The 16,849-nt window shown below is 48.5% G+C and overlaps 2 pseudogenes; one reads left to right on the top strand and one right to left on the bottom strand.

Moving 5' to 3' along the window:
- Positions 1–3,472: 3,472 nt before the first annotated feature.
- LOC134937730 (5S ribosomal RNA) lies at positions 3,473–3,591 on the bottom strand (annotated as a pseudogene).
- Positions 3,592–11,502: 7,911 nt separating this feature from the next.
- Positions 11,503–11,621, top strand: LOC134937728 (5S ribosomal RNA; annotated as a pseudogene).
- The last annotated feature ends 5,228 nt before the right edge of the window (positions 11,622–16,849 follow it).

Below are 16,849 nucleotides of genomic sequence, written 5' to 3'. Positions count from 1 at the left end.
GCACTGCCGTGATGTGTGCTGAGCGAGGGGGTGACGGAGGCCGCTAACTTCACACAGCAGTGAAATGAGCGATCTACTAGATTTACCATGCTATCTGTAAGGGTGCATAAGGGTTACGCTCTTAGGCGATACTCGCCAGTCCACAGAAGCTGAAACGATGAGTACCTGTTTACTCTGCTGGAGGATGGGAATACTGTAGTGACGGCTGTAGGTAGAGAAAATGGATTGTGAACCGCAAGCTGTGCTGAGGCTCGGCTATGGGGGGGTGCCATTGGACCCCAAGGTGGCTGCGGGTTTCACAGATTAGGTCATCACTGGCGCAAGGCCTCAGCCACCCAACTATCACCTATTCAGCACTCACACGCTGAGGTGTGCTGGACCTTGCACGGCTAAGCAAGGTCCACGGAATAGGCGCTCAAGGGACAAACGGACACAGAGGAATACTCACTCCTTGATTCTTGTCACCTTGGATGATGTTCTACAGATTCTGTGGGTTAGAACACAACAGCCTGTCTACGCTAATCTGTAACTACCCTAACTACGTGGCCGAACTAACTGGCTTGCCTGCGGCCTAAACTATGACTACCTGAGATTAAATAGACAATAGCTGATTTATAACTGAAGCAAACTTTAACTAACAATTAATAACTAGGCAATACTTCAATAACATTTACTACATAATGTACAGCATGAGAATATACAGAAACATACAGTGACCTGAACAATGGAATCAAGGATTAAAGTACTCCCCAATATCCTCTGCGGACAGAGCCAGCTAGCCCTGCCCTGTCGCGCACTTAGCCCGCACTTGGGAATCTTAAAGAACCCGTGGGGGGGCCAGAAAGTGAACAGCCATTCACTTTGGGATTAGGAGAGCATGCGGAACTGGACCACTCCTCCACACTCTGCCCAGTCACCAGCCTTAGTTGACCTGTGGTCAGGGGGCGCCGGAGTATGCAGTATCTGTTTACAATGAAGATGCGCGCTGTACCTTTTTATTGCCCAAAATATACCCAGCTGGGCAGTAATGGGCTTATTTGTGGTAATGGGCTTGTTTGGTTTTATCACTCAGATTACCCTTATTATGCTGCACAGGCCTATTGGTCCACCTACTAGTGCATTAGAATTTGTCTAGGGTCTAGTGCCCTCTATTGGAGGCTCAGGCCTAATGCTGCTAATCACCCACGGGCCTAGTGCCCACCTACCAGTTCCCCAGTGATCTTGGCCTAATGCCAAGATCACTACCAGAAAACTGTTATTTCTCCTAGCTTACACACAGGCCTAGTGCCTGTCTTTGCCCCACAGGCCTAGTTCCTGCCTAGCAGAGGAAGCGTAATATTGGCCTAATGCCAAGATTACTAATACAAATATAGCCCCCTTGCTCCTAATTACCCCTTAGGCCTAATGCCTGTATGTGCCCACAGGCCTAATGCGTGACGACCAGGTGGCCTAGGGAGGACTAAATGAAGGAGGTGAGTACCCAAGGCCACCTACCCATGGGAGAGGCTGCAGTGGGGAGCTTCGTTAGCTCTTTTACTTCCCACACACTGCAGCACTCTCCGCCGGTCCTCCGCCGCTGGGCTCCTTGCTCTGCCTCTTCTGTCTTCTCAGCCTCCGCCTCTTCTGTCTTCTCAGCCTCTGCCTCTTCTATCTTCTCCGCCGCCGCCTCTTTTGTCTATTTCCTCTGGAGCTCTTCTTGCTTCAGCACCTGGCACCCGACTGACTGCTCCCGCTACACAGCGTCTGTTAAATGATTGGCTCGCCGCGGCCTTTTTCCATTGGCTGCCAAGGCGTGAGCCCCGATTGGCCTGCGCTTGGCGTGACATTCAAACGGTCGCGATCTGATTGGAGGAACTTGAATCTTAACAGGTGCAAGTCCCTCCGTGCAGGAAGCCCAACACAGCACCGAATCCCAGTGCGAGATGCCGCCCGCATGAGGGGAACGGAGGTAAGTAGCCTCCATTCGCTCTCCAGCACGGCACCCACTCAAACCCCTACTCACACTATATACTAGATTTGACATGCTATCGCTATGGGGTAACACACAGAGAGATCCGTGCTTAGGCCCTCATTCCGAGTTGTTCGCTCGCAAGCTGCTTTTAGCAGCTTTGCACACGCTAAGCCGCCGCCTACTGGGAGTGAATCTTAGCATAGTAGATTTGCGAACGAAAGATTAGCAGATTTTAGAATAGACAGTTCTTAGCAGTTTCTGAGTAGCTCAAGACTTACTCTGCCACTGCGATCAGTTCAGTCAGTTTCGTTCCTGGTTTGACGTCACAAACACACCCAGCGTTCACCCAGACACTCCCCCGTTTCTTCAGCCACTCCCGCGTTTTACCCAGAAACGGCAGCGGTTTTTCGCACACACCCATAAAACGGCCAGTTTCCGCCCAGAAACACCCACTTCCTGTCAATCACACTACGATCACCAGAACGAAGAAAAAACCTCGAAATGCCGTGAGTAAAATACCTAACTTAATAGCAAATTTACTTGGCGCAGTCGCACTGCGGACATTGCGCATTAGCTACTAATCGCTCCGTTGCGAGAAAAAAAATAACGAGCGATCAACTCGGAATGACCACCTTAATTTCTAAATAATCTAGTCAGATTACTTAGAATTTCAGCACGGATCTCTCCGTGTGACCCCTTTAATTTGTTCACAGGCAGATTGAATTTTCAGTGACCTCTGACTTTTATTATTTAAACATCCTTCTGCCTGGTCATGTAACAATATAAGAAGACAGAAACCTTAAGTATATCACAATAACCACGAACAGAAATGTGACTCCGCACCAGTCCTAGAGGTTCAGGTAATAATTTATGGAACCAGAATTATATTAATATATAGGTGTACTTCCTATCTTTTATACCTGGTGGTGCACCCAGAGTCAGGGAGGAACTAGAGAAAAAACAACTTTGCAGAAGACTCTTGTGTGGGTGCACTCTTATTTATGTTATATGACTAATAATTAAAACATAACTTTTATTAAATCACTTTAAAATGAATCCTCACTCTCATACTCCACCATATAGAATTATACTTATACCAATAAATGTACTCGTATAATCAGAAATGAATAAGAAACCCAAATGGGTTATTATCACAATTTTTTTGGGAAATGTTCTGGTTAGTCTATCACCAAAAGACTTGTAGGAGGATGTAGACACTATGGCTCTACATCCAATTCCTAACCAACCAGCACAAGCGAAGCTTGTTTTAATGAGACCTCAATGGGTCATAACTGACCGGACCATTCGTTATCAGGAGTATGTATCCTAACAAACATATTTGCACATGAGGGGGTGCCTATTAGATTCCCCCGTGATTTGGAAGTAATCAGTTTAGCTGATTTTTGATTCGAATATCTAGAAGAAGAAAGAAGACAGAGGAGAAAATGGAAAAAAAGAAGAAAGAAAAAAGAAAGAGAAAAGTGGTGATCCTGCTGTTGGCATCTGGTCGAAATGGGTCGTTAATTACAACACCGGGTATTCTCTGGGGGTCCCCCTCACAGATACTGACCCAGCCCACCACCGTTTTGCTTCCAAGATCGGACGAGATCGGGCTCTGTCGGTGGGGTATGGTAGTAACTGTTAGACGCAATTTACTCGACTCGCCAATGAGAGTGCACCTATTTAAAGAATTAGGAGGAAAGGCAAAATGCGGATATGCTGTCTACGTTAGACGCAGGATTTAACCTGTGAATCATAGATGAGAGTCCGCTGATATAAGAAAAATTAAGAGTAAGAGCAAAAGGTAAGCATTACGGACATTATATTGTATCACTGAGCAGGTCACGGAATACAGGTATAATGAAATCAAGTCTAATGTCGTTATAAGTTGTTAAGTAAATGTTGTCAAATAGTTTGATAATTTAGACACACATTAGAGAATCCCTGCTATGGGCTAAGTCAGGCTGGAACGGCTATAACATGTGCCACATTTGCACCGATTGTTCTCATTTATGAAATATCATAAGAAATACAGTCAAGTATGTAGGGCTGTAATACTGGGGAGGCCAGCCAATAAGAAGGGGTGTGCCTAAACAACAAAGTTGTTGCCTGCTCCCAGTTGTCTCTAGGATAGTGGGAAATGCAAAGAGGAAATGCAGATATGCAAAAAAAGATACAGCTTTTATATCATGTCTGTAAAAAACAAAGAATAATAATAATAACACTCTGTCAATCGGATAAATGAATTTTAGTGCTACTAATTGTTTCCAGAAAGTTTTAAAGAAATTAGAAAAAAATGTGCACAAAGAAAAAGATCTCTTGGTTTAGGAAATATATGAAGAGATACAAAAATTACCAATCCCTGCCCAGGTCCCTGGGTCAGTCTAAAGTTAGGAAAATCTGCATCATAGTCCTAAAGTCCTTAGTCAAGAGAGGAAAACGCGTTTCACCCGTCCTGCGGGCTTGTTCACTTCCAATGCTGTTAGTAGTAGTGATAAGTTTGGTTTAAATACCAGTTACAGGTAGCCCAGCCAATCACTGGGGTCCAGAGTTACCTTCCTGATTGGTTTCAGGATCACTGTGCCTTTTGGCTATCCGTAGCTTTCCCCATCTCTTTCTTTCCCCACCTTCCTTCTCCTTCCCCCCCCCCCCCCCCCCCCCTTTTTCCCCCATTTGTTCCTTTTTCTTTTCTGTTGGTACATCCAATAGAACATTTTAATTATGGCGATGGGGCACTGCACATTCGAGTGCCTTACATTCACCTGCCCCCACATATACACGATCATTTCCATCAAACCAGTTGCTGGGCAACGAGACGCTCGGGCGCCACCGGATGTGACGTACCGTCTCTGCCCGAATGCCGGGGAGACATTATGAGGTCACTAGATGACGCCGAGGAGACGTGATGATGCCTAGCAACGGGACGCCCAGGCATCAACCCGATGGTGTGTATCCTCTCTGCCCAGGTTGCCGGGGAAACGTGACGGGGCACCAGTGATATAGCTACGGATAGCCAAAAGGCACAGTGACCATGAGCCCAGATGCATTTACCTGCTACCGCACATATGGATCCTGCTTTCCCCTTTAACAATCAGTGGATGGACGTCACCTCCGCTGATTACAGCCGACTACCTGAAACCAATCAGGCAGGTAACTCTGGACCCCAGTGATTGGCTGGGCTACCTGTAACTGGTATTTAAACCAAACTTATCACTACTACTAGCAGCATTGGAAGTGAACAAGCCCGCATGATGGGTGAAACGCGTTTTCCTCTCTTGACTAAGGACTTTAGGACTATGATGCAGATTTTCCTAACTTTAGACTGACCCAGGGACCTGGGCAGGGATTGGTAATTTTTGTATCTCTTCATATATTTCCTAAACCAAGAGATCTTTTTCTTTGTGCACATTTTTTTCTAATTTCTTTAAAACTTTCTGGAAACAATTAGTAGCACTAAAATTCATTTATCCGATTGACAGAGTGTTATTATTATTCTTTGTTTCTCTGACGTCCTAGTGGATGCTGGGTACTCCGTAAGGACCATGGGGAATAGACGGGCTCCGCAGGAGACTGGGCACTCTAAAAGAAAGATTAGGTACTATCTGGTGTGCACTGGCTCCTCCCTCTATGCCCCTCCTCCAGACCTCAGTTAGAATCTGTGCCCGGCTCGAGCTGGTTGCACACTAGGGGCTCTCCTGAGCTTCTATTAAAGAAAGTAATTATTAGGTTTTTTATTTTCAGTGAGATCTGCTGGCAACAGACTCACTGCTACGAGGGACTTAGGGGAGAGAAGCGAACCTACCTGCTTGCAGCTAGCTTGGGCTTCTAGGCTACTGGACACCATTAGCTCCAGAGGGATCGAACACAGGCCCAGCCTCGGTCGTCCGGTCCCGGAGCCGCGCCGCCGTCCCCCTTGCAGAGCCAGAAGCAAGAAGAACGTCCTGGAAATCGGCGGCTGAAGACTCCGGTCTTCATTAAGGTAGCGCACAGCACTGCAGCTGTGCGCCATTGCCCCCTATGCACACCACATACTCCGGTCACTGATGGGTGCAGGGCGCTGGGGGGGCGCCCTGGGCTGCAATTAGAGTACCTTACATGGCGAACAGCACATAATATAGTCTAATAAACTATATATGTGCAAAAATCCCCCGTCATAATATAAATATAAAGAGCGGGATAAGCCCGCCGAGAAGGGGGCGGGGCTATCTCCCTCAGCACACTGGCGCCATTTCCTCTTCACAGCTCCGCTGGAAGACAGCTCCCCAGGCTCTCCCCTGCAGTTTCCAGGCTCAAAGGGTAAAAAAGAGAGGGGGGGCACTAAATTTAGGCGCAAAACTGTATTGTATAGCTGCTATAGGGAAAATCACTTTCTGTAATAGTGTAAATCCCTGTTTATATAGCGCTGTGGTGTGTGCTGGCATACTCTCTCTCTGTCTCCCCAAAGGACTTTGTGGGGTCCTGTCCTCAGTCAGAGCATTCCCTGTGTGTGTGCGGTGTGTCGGTACGGCTGTGTCGACATGTTTGATGAGGAGGCTTATGTGGAGGCGGAGCAGGTGCCGATAAGTGTGATGTCACCCCCTGCGGGGTCGACACCAGAGTGGATGGATATGTGGAAGGTATTAACCGACAGTGTCAACTCCTTACATAAAAGGCTGAATGATGTAACAGCCGTGGGACAGCCGGCTTCTCAGCCCGTGCCTGCCCAGGCGTCTCAAAAACCATCAGGGGCTCACAAACGCCCGCTACCTCAGATGGCAGACACAGATGTCGACACGGAGTCTGACTCCAGTGTCGACGAGGATGAGAACTATACACAATCCACAAGGGGCATCCCTTGCATGATTACGGCAATGAAAAATGTGTTACACATTTCTGACATTAACCCAGGTACCACTAAAAAGGGTATTATGTTTGGGGAGAAAAAGCAACCAGTGTTTTTTCCCCCCATCAGATGAGTTGAATGAAGTGTGTGAAGAAGCGTGGGGTTCCCCCGATAAGAAACTGGTAATTTCTAAAAAGTTACTGATGGCGTACCCTTTCCCGCCAGAGGATAGGTCACATTGGGAGATATCTCCTAGGGTGGATAAGGCGCTCACACGCTTGTCAAAAAAGGTGGCACTGCCGTCTCAGGATACGGCCGCCTTGAAGGAGCCTGCTGATAGAAAGCAGGAGGCTATCCTGAAGTCTGTATATACACACTCAGGTACTATACTGAGACCTGCAATTGCTTCAGCATGGATGTGTAGTGCTGCTGCAGCGTGGTCTGATACCCTGTCAGATAATATTGATACCCTCGACAGGGATACTATTTTGCTAACCATAGAGCATATTAAAGACGTCGTCTTATATATGAGGGATGCACAGAGGGATATTTGCCAGCTGGCATCTAGAATTAATGCAATGTCCATTTCTGCCAGGAGGGAATTATGGACCCGGCAGTGGACAGGTGATGCTGATTCTAAAAGGCACATGGAGGTTTTGCCTTATAAGGGTGAGGAATTGTTTGGGGATGGTCTCTCGGACCTCGTATCCACAGCAACAGCTGGGAAATCGATATTTTTACCTCAGGCTCCCTCACAACCTAAGAAAGCACCGTACTATCAGGTACAGTCCTTTCGGCCTCAGAAAGGCAAGCGGATCAAAGGTGCTTCCTTTCTGCCCAGAGGCAGGGGGAGAGGGAAAAGCTGCACCAGACAGCCAGTTCCCAGGAACAAAAATCCTCCCCTGCTTCTACTAAGTCCACCGCATAACGCTGGGGCTCCACAGATGGAGCCAGGTGCGGTGGGGGCGCGTCTCCGGAACTTCAGCGACCAGTGGGTTCGCTCACAGGTGGATCTCTGGGTTCTACAAGTGGTATCTCAGGGATACAAGCTGGAATTCGAGGCGTCTCCCCCTCGCCGTTACCTCAAATCAGCCTTGCCAGCTACTCCCCAGGACTGGGAGGTAGTACTGGCGGCAATTCACAAGCTGTACCTCCAGCAGGTGAAAATAAAAGTTCCCCTCCTTCAACAGGGACGGGGTTACTATTCCACAATGTTTGTGGTACCGAAACCAGACGGTTCGGTGAGACCCATTCTAAATTTGAAATCCTTGAACATTTATATAAGGAAGTTCAAGTTCAAAATGGAATCGCTCAGGGCGGTTATTGCAAGCCTGGAAGAGGGGGATTACATGGTATCACTGTACATCATGGATGCTTACCTACATGTCCCCATTTACCCACCTCACCAGGAGTACCTCAAGGTTGTGGTACAGAACTGACATTACCAATTCCAGACGTTGCCGTTTGGTCTGTCCACGGCACCGAGGGTGTATTCCAAGGTAATGGCCAAAATGATGATACTCCTTCGAAAGAAGGGAGTTATGATTATCCCGTACTTGGACGATCTCCTTATAAAGGCGAGGTCCAAGGAGCAGTCGTTGATCGGAGTAGCACTATCTCAGGAAGTGCTACAACAGCACGGCTGGATTCTGAATATCCCAAAGTCGCAGCAGGTTCCTATGACGCGTCTGCTGATATTGGGCATGTTTCTGGACACAGAACAGAAGAAGGTGTTTCTCCCGGAGGAGAAGGCCAAGGAGTTGTCATCTCTGGTCAGAGACCTCCTAAAAACCAAAACAGGTGTCGGTGCATCATTGCACGCGAGTCCTGGGAAAGATGGTAGCTTCTTACGAAGCAATTCCCTTCGGCAGGTTCCATGCAAGGAACTTTCAGTGGGACCTGTTAGACAAGTGAGGATCGCATCTTCAGATGCATCGGCTGATCACCCTGTCCCCGGGGGCCAGGGTGTCTCTGCTGTGGTTGCTGCAGAGTGCTCATCTTCTTGAGGGCCGCAGATTCGGCATTCAGGACTGGGTCCTGGTGTCCACGGATGCAAGCCTCCGAGGTTGGGGAGCAGTCACTCAGGGAAGAAATTTCCGAGGACAATGGTCGAGTCAGGAGACTTCCCTACACATAAATATTCTGGACCTAAGGGCCAGTTACAATGCCCTAAGGCAAGCAGAACCCCTGCTTCAAAACCAGCCGGTGCTGATTCAGTCAGACAACATCACGGCTGTCGCCCATATAAACCGACAAGGCAGCACAAGAAGCAGGATGGCGTTGGCAGAAGCCACAAGGATTCTCCGATGGGCGGAGTATCACGTGCTAACACTGTCAGCAGTGTTCATTCCGGGTGTGGAAAACTAGGAAGCAGACTTCCTCAGCAGGCACGACCTCCACCCGGGAGAGTGGGGACTTCATCCAGAAGTCTTCACGCAGATTGTGAACCGTTGGGAACGGCCACAGGTGGACATGATGGCGTCCCGCCTCAACAAAAAGCTAAAAAAGTATTGCGCCAGGTCAAGAGACCCTGAGGCGATAGCTGTGGACGCACTAGTGACACCGTGGGTGTACCAGTAGGTTTATGTGTTCCCTCCTCTTCCTCTCATACCCAAGGTACTGAGGATAGTAAGTAAGAGAGGAGTAAGAACTATACTCGTAGTTCCGGATTGGCCAAGAAGAACTTGGTACCCAGAACTACAAGAAATGATCTCGGAGGACCCATGGCCTCTGTCTCTCAGACAGGACCTGTTACTGCAGGGGCCCTGTCTGTTCCATGACTTACCGCGGCTGCGTTTGAAGGCTTTGCGGTTGAACGCCGGATCCTAACGGAAAAGGGCGTTCCAGATGAAGTGATTCCTACGCTGTTAAAGGCTTGGAAAGACGCTGCCTGAAGTTCAGACGTTGTTAAGGGAGTGCTGCATATTCAGCCCCCTTTTGTGCCTCCAGTGGCACCTTGGGATCTCAACGTAGTGTTGGTTTTCCTAAAATCACATTGTTTTGAGCCACTTCAGAACGTGGAGTTGAAGTATCTCACGTGGAAAGTGGTCATATATATTTGGGCTTGGCTTCGGCTAGGCGTGTGTCAGAATTGACGGCTTTGTCATGTGAAAGCCCTTATCTGATCTTCCATAGGGACAGGGCAGAATTGAGTATTCGTCCCCAATTTCTCCCTAAGGTGGTATCAGCGTTTCATTTGAACCAACCTATTGTGGTGCCTGCGGCTACTCGGGACTTGGAGGCCTCAAAGTTGCTGGATGTAGTCCGGGCCCTGAAAATCTATGTTTCCAGGACGGCTAGAGTCAGAAATACTGACTCGCTGTTATCCTGCATGCACCCAACAAACTGGGTGCTCCTGCTTCTAAGCAGACTATTGCTCGCTGGATCTGTAGCACGATTCAACTTGCACATTCTGCGGCGGGACTGCCGCATCCTAAATCAGTAAAAGCCCATTCCACGAGGAAGGGGGCTCTTCTTGGGCGGCTGCCCAAGGGGTCTCGGCATTACAACTTTGCCGAGCTGCTACCTGGTCGGGGTCAAACACGTTTGCAAAATTCTACAAGTTTGATACCCTGGCTGGGGAGAACCTTGAGTTTGCTCATGCGGTGCTGCAGAGTCATCCGCACTCTCCCGCCCGTTTGGGAGCTTTGGTATAATCCCCATGGTCCTTACGGAGTACCCAGCATCCACTAGGACATCAGAGAAAATAAGAATTTACTCACCGGTAATTCTATTTCTCGTAGTCCGTAGTGGATGCTGGGAGCCCGTCCCAAGTGCGGACTCTCTGCAATACTTGTATATAGTTATTGCTTAACTAAAGGGTTTTGTTATGAGCCATCTGTTCATGAGGCTCATTTGTTGTTCATACTGTTAACTGGGTATAGTTATCACAAGTTGTACGGTGTGATTGGTGTGGCTGGTATGAGTCTTACCCTGGATTCCAAATCCTTTCCTTGTAGTGTCAGCTCTTCCGGGCACAGTTTCCTTAACTGAGGTCTGGAGGAGGGGCATAGAGGGAGGAGCCAGTGCACACCAGATAGTACCTAATCTTTCTTTTAGAGTGCCCAGTCTCCTGCGGAGCCCGTCTATTCTCCATGGTCCTTACGGAGTACATAGCATCCACTACGGACTACGAGAAATAGAATTACCTGCGAGTAAATTCTTATTTTTTTACAGACATGATATAAAAGCTGTATCTTTTTTTGCATATCTGCATTTCCTCTTTGCATTTCCCACTATCCTAGAGACAACTGGGAGCAGGCAACAACTTTGTTGTTTAGGCACACCCCTTCCTATTGGCTGGCCTCCCCAGTATTACAGCCCTACATACTTGACTGTATTTCTTATGATATTTCATAAATGAGAACAATCGGTGCAAATGTGGCACATGTTATAGCCGTTCCAGCCTGACTTAGCCCATAGCAGGGATTCTCTAATGTGTGTCTAAATTATCAAACTATTTGACAACATTTACTTAACAACTTATAACGACATTAGACTTGATTTCATTATACCTGTATTCCGTGACCTGCTCAGTGATACAATATAATGTCCGTAATGCTTACCTTTTGCTCTTACTCTTAATTTTTCTTATATCAGCGGACTCTCATCTATGATTCACAGGTTAAATCCTGCGTCTAACATAGGCAGCAGATCCGCATTTTGCCTTTCCTCCTAATTCTTTAAATAGGTGCACTCTCATTGGCGAGTCGAGTAAATTGCGTCTAACAGTTACTACCATACCCCACCGACAGAGCCCGATCTCGTCCGATCTTGGAAGCAAAACGGTGGTGGGCTGGGTCAGTATCTGTGAGGGGGACCCCCAGAGAATACCCGGTGTTGTAATTAACGACCCATTTCGACCAGATGCCAACAGCAGGATCACCACTTTTCTCTTTCTTTCTTTTTTTCTTCTTTTTTTCCATTTTCTCCTCTGTCTTCTTTCTTCTTCTAGATATTCGAATCAAAAATCAGCTAAACTGATTATTTCCAAATCACGGGGGAATCTAATAGGCACCCCCTCATGTGCATATATGTTTGTTAGGATACATACTCCTGATAACGAATGGTCCGGTCAATTATGACCCATTGAGGTCTCATTAAAACAAGCTTCACTTGTGCTGGTTGGTTAGGAATTGGATGTAGAGCCATAGTGTCTACATCCTCCTAAAAGTCTTTTGGTGATAGACTAACCAGAACATTTCCAAATTTCTCTGACGTCCTAGTGGATGCTGGGTACTCCGTAAGGACCATGGGGAATAGACGGGCTCCGCAGGAGACTGGGCACTCTAAAAGAAAGATTAGGTACTATCTGGTGTGCACTGGCTCCTCCCTCTATGCCTCTCCTCCAGACCTCAGTTAGAATCTGTGCCCGGCTCGAGCTGGTTGCACACTAGGGGCTCTCCTGAGCTCTTAGTAAAGAAAGTATTTGTTAGGTTTTTTATTTTCAGTGAGATCTGCTGGCAACAGACTCACTGCTACGAGGGACTTAGGGGAGAGAAGCGAACCTACCTGCTTGCAGCTAGCTTGGGCTACTAGGCTACTGGACACCATTAGCTCCAGAGGGATCGAACACAGGCCCAGCCTCGGTCGTCCGGAGCCGCGCCGCCGTCCCCCTTGCAGAGCCAGAAGACGGAAGATTCCGAGGAGAAAATCGGCGGCTGAAGACTCCGGTCTTCATTAAGGTAGCGCACCGCACTGCAGCTGTGCGCCATTGCTCCCCATGCACACCACATACTCCGGTCACTGATGGGTGCAGGGCGCTGGGGGGGGGGGGCGCCCTGGGCTGCAATTAGATTACCTTAAAAATGGCAAAAAACACATAATATAGTCTAATAAACTATATATGTGTAAAAATCCCCTGCCATAATATTAATAAAAGAGCGGGAGAAGTCCGCCGTGAAAGGGGCGGGGCTATCTCCCTCAGCACACTGGCGCCATTTTCTCTTCACAGTTCCGCTGGAAGACAGCTCCCCAGGCTCTCCCCTGCAGTTTCCAGGCTCAAAGGGTTAAAAAGAGAGGGGGGGCACTAAATTTAGGCGCAAACTATACATGTTAAGCAGCTATAGGGAAAAATCACTTTCTGTAATAGTGTAAATCCCTAATTATATAGCGCTGTGGTGTGTGCTGGCATACTCTCTCTCTGTCTCCCCAAAGGACTTTGTGGGGTCCTGTCCTCGGTCAGAGCATTCCCTGTGTGTGTGCGGTGTGTCGGTACGGCTGTGTCGACATGTTTGATGAGGAGGCTTATGTGGAGGCGGAGCAGGTGCCGATAAATGTGATGTCACCCCCTGCGGGGTCGACACCAGAGTGGATGGATATGTGGAAGGTATTAACCGACAGTGTCAACTCCTTACATAAAAGGCTGGATGACGTAACAGCCATGGGACAGCCGGCTTCTCAGCCCGTGCCTGCCCAGGCGTCTCAAAAACCATCAAGGGCTCACAAACGCCCGCTACCTCAGATGGCAGATACAGATGTCGACACGGAGTCTGACTCCAGTGTCGACGAGGATGAGACATATACATAATCCACAAGGGGCATCCCTTGCATGATTACGGCAATGAAAAATGTGTTACACATTTCTGACATTAACCCAGGTACCACTAAAAAGGGTATTATGTTTGGGGAGAAAAAGCAGCCAGTGTTTTTTCCCCCATTAGATGAGTTGAATGAAGTGTGTGAAGAAGCGTGGGGTTCTCCCGATAAGAAACTGGTAATTTCTAAAAAATTACTGATGGCGTACCCTTTCCCGCCAGAGGATAGGTCACGTTGGGAGATATCTCCTAGGGTGGATAAGGCGCTCACACGCTTGTAAAAAAAGGTGGCACTGCCGTCTCAGGATACGGCCGCCTTGAAGGAGCCTGCTGATAGAAAGCAGGAGGCTATCCTGAAGTCTGTATATACACACTCAGGTACTATACTAAGACCTGCAATTGTTTCAGCATGGATGTGTAGTGCTGCTGCAGCGTGGTCTGATACCCTGTCAGATAATATTGATACCCTCGACAGAGATACTATTTTGCTAACCATAGAGCATATTAAAGACGTAGTCTTATATATGAGGGATGCACAGAGGGATATTTGCCGGCTGGCATCTAGAATTAATGCAATGTCCATTTCTGCCAGGAGGGTATTATGGACCCGGCAGTGGACAGGTGATGCTTATTCTAAAAGGCACATGGAGGTTTTGCCTTATAAGGGTGAGGAATTGTTTGGGGATGGTCTCTCGGACCTTGTATCCACAGCAACAGCTGGGAAATCGATATTTTTACCTCAGGCTCCCTCACAACCTAAGAAAGCACCGTACTATCAGGTACAGTCCTTTCGACCTCGGAAAAGCAAGCGGATCAAAGGTGCTTCCTTTCTGCCCAGAGGCATTGGGAGAGGGAAAAGCTGCACCAGACAGCCAGTTCCCAGGAACAAAAATCCTCCCCTGCTTTTACTGAGTCCACTGCATGACGCTGGGGCTCCACAGACAGGTGCGGTGGGGGCGCGTCTCCGGAACTTCAGCGACCAGTGGGTTCGCTCACAGGTGGATCTCTGGGTTCTACAAGTGGTATCGCAGGAATACAAGCTGGAATTCGAGGCGTCTCCCCCTCGCCGTTACCTCAAATCAGCCTTGCCAACTACTCCCCAGGACAGGGAGGTAGTACTGGCGGCAATTCACAAGCTGTACCTCCAGCAGGTGATAATAAAAGTTCCCCTCCTTCAACAGGGACGGGGTTACTATTCCACAATGTTGTGGTACCGAAACCAGACGGTTCGGTGAGACCCATTCTAAATTTGAAATCCTTGAACACTTATATAAGGAAGTTCGAGTTCAAAATGGAATCGCTCAGGGCGGTTATTGCAAGCCTGGAAGAGGGGGATTACATGGTATCACTGGACATCATGGATGCTTACCTACATGTCCCCATTTACCCACCTCACCAGGAGTACCTCAAGGTTGTGGTACAGAACTGCCATTACCAATTCCAGACGTTGCCGTTTGATCTGTCCACGGCACCGAGGGTTTGTTCCAAGGTAATGGCCAAAATGATGATATTCCTTCGAAAGAAGGGAGTTATAATTATCCCGTACTTGGACGATCTCCTTATAAAGGCGAGGTCCAAGGAGCAGTCGTTGATCGGAGTAGCACTGTCTCAGGAAGTGCTACAACAGCACGGCTGGATTCTGAATATCCCAAAGTCGCAGCTGGTTCCTACGACGCGTCTGCTGATATTGGGCATGTTTCTGGACACAGAACAGAAGAAGGTGTTTCTCCCGGAGGAGAAGGCCAAGGAGTTGTCATCTCGGGTCAGAGACCTCCTAAAAACCAAAACAGGTGTCGGTGCATCATTGCACGCGAGTCCTGGAAAAGGTGTAGCTTCTTACGAAGCAATTCCCTTCGGCAGGTTCCATGCAAGGAACTTTCAGTGGGACCTGTTAGACAAGTGAGGATCGCATCTTCAGATGCATCTGCTGATCACCCTGTCCCCGGGGCCAGGGTGTCTTTGCTGTGGTGGCTGCAGAGTGCTCATCTTCTCGACGGCCGCAGATTCGGCATTCAGGACTGGGTCCTGGTGACCACGGATGCAAGCCTCCGAGGTTGGGGAGCAGTCACTCAGGGAAGACATTTCCAAGGACAATGGTCGAGTCAGGAGACTTCCCTACATAAATATTCTGGACCTAAGGGCCAGTTACAATGCCCTAAGGCAAGCAGAACCCCTGCTTCAAAACCAGCCAGTGCTGATTCAGTCAGACAACACCACGGCTGTCGCCCATGTAAACCGACAAGGCGGCACAAGAAGCAGGATGGCGTTGGCAGAAGCCACAAGGATTCTCCGATGGGCGGAGTATCACGTGCTAACACTGTCAGCAGTGTTCATTCCGGGTGTGGAAAACTAGGAAGCAGACTTCCTCAGCAGGCACGACCTCCACACGGGAGAATGGGGACTTCATTTAGAAGTTTTCACGCACATTGTGAACCGTTGGGAACGGCCACAGGTGGACATGACGGCGTCCCGCCTCAACAAAAAGCTACAAAAGTATTGCGCCAGGTCAAGAGACCCTCAGGCGATAGCTGTGGACGCACTAGTGACACCGTGGGTGTACCAGTAGGTTTATGTGTTCCCTCCTCTTCCTCTCATACCCAAGGTACTGAGGATAGTAAGTAAGAGAGGAGTAAGAACTATACTCATAGTTCCGGATTGGCCAGGTAGAACTTGGTACCCAGAACTACAAGAAATGATCTCGGAGGACCCATGGCCTCTGTGTCTCAGACGGACCTGTTACTGCAGGGGCCCTGTCTGTTCCAAGACTTACCGCGGCTGCGTTTGAAGGCTTGGTGGTTGAATGCAGGATCCTAACGAAAAAGGGCGTTCCAGATTAAATGATTCCTACGCTGTTAAAGGCTAGAAAAGACGCTGCCTGAAGTTCAGACGTTGTTAAGGGAGTGCTGCATGTTCAGCCCCTTTTGTGCCTCCAGTGGCACCTTGGGATCTCAACGTCGTGTTGGTTTTCCTAAAATCACATTGTTTGAGCCACTTCAGAACGTGGAGTTGAAGTATCTCACGTGGAAAGTAGATATATATTTGGCCTTGGCTTCGGCTAGGCGTGTGTCAGAATTGGCAGCTTTGTCATGTGAAAGCCCTTATCTGATCTTCCATAGGGACAGGGCAGAATTGAGGATTCGTCCCCAATTTCTCCCTAAGGTGGTATCAGCGTGTCATTTAAACCAACCTTTTGTAGTGCCTGCGGCTACTCGGGACTTGGAGGCCTCCAAGTTGCTGGATGTAGTCCTGGCCCTGAAAAGTTATGTTTCCAGGACGGCTAGAGTCTGAAATACTGACTCGCTGTTATCCTGCATGCACCCAACAAACTGGGTGCTCCTGCTGCTAAGCAGACTATTGCTCGCTGGATCTGTAGCACGATTCAACTTGCACATTCTGCGGCTGGACTGCCGCATCCTAAATCAGTAAAAGCCCATTCCACGAGGAAGGGGGCTCTTCTTGGGCGGCTGCCCAAGGGGTCTCGGCATTACAACTTTGCCGAGCTGCTACCTGGTCGGGGTCAAACACGTTTGCAAAATTCTA

Source organism: Pseudophryne corroboree, chromosome 6 (genome assembly GCF_028390025.1).
Source record: "Pseudophryne corroboree isolate aPseCor3 chromosome 6, aPseCor3.hap2, whole genome shotgun sequence".
In the NCBI taxonomy this organism is placed as follows: Eukaryota; Metazoa; Chordata; class Amphibia; order Anura; family Myobatrachidae; genus Pseudophryne; species Pseudophryne corroboree.
The sequence above is the reverse complement of the archived record's forward strand: the minus strand, read 5'-3'. Positions and strand labels throughout refer to the sequence as shown.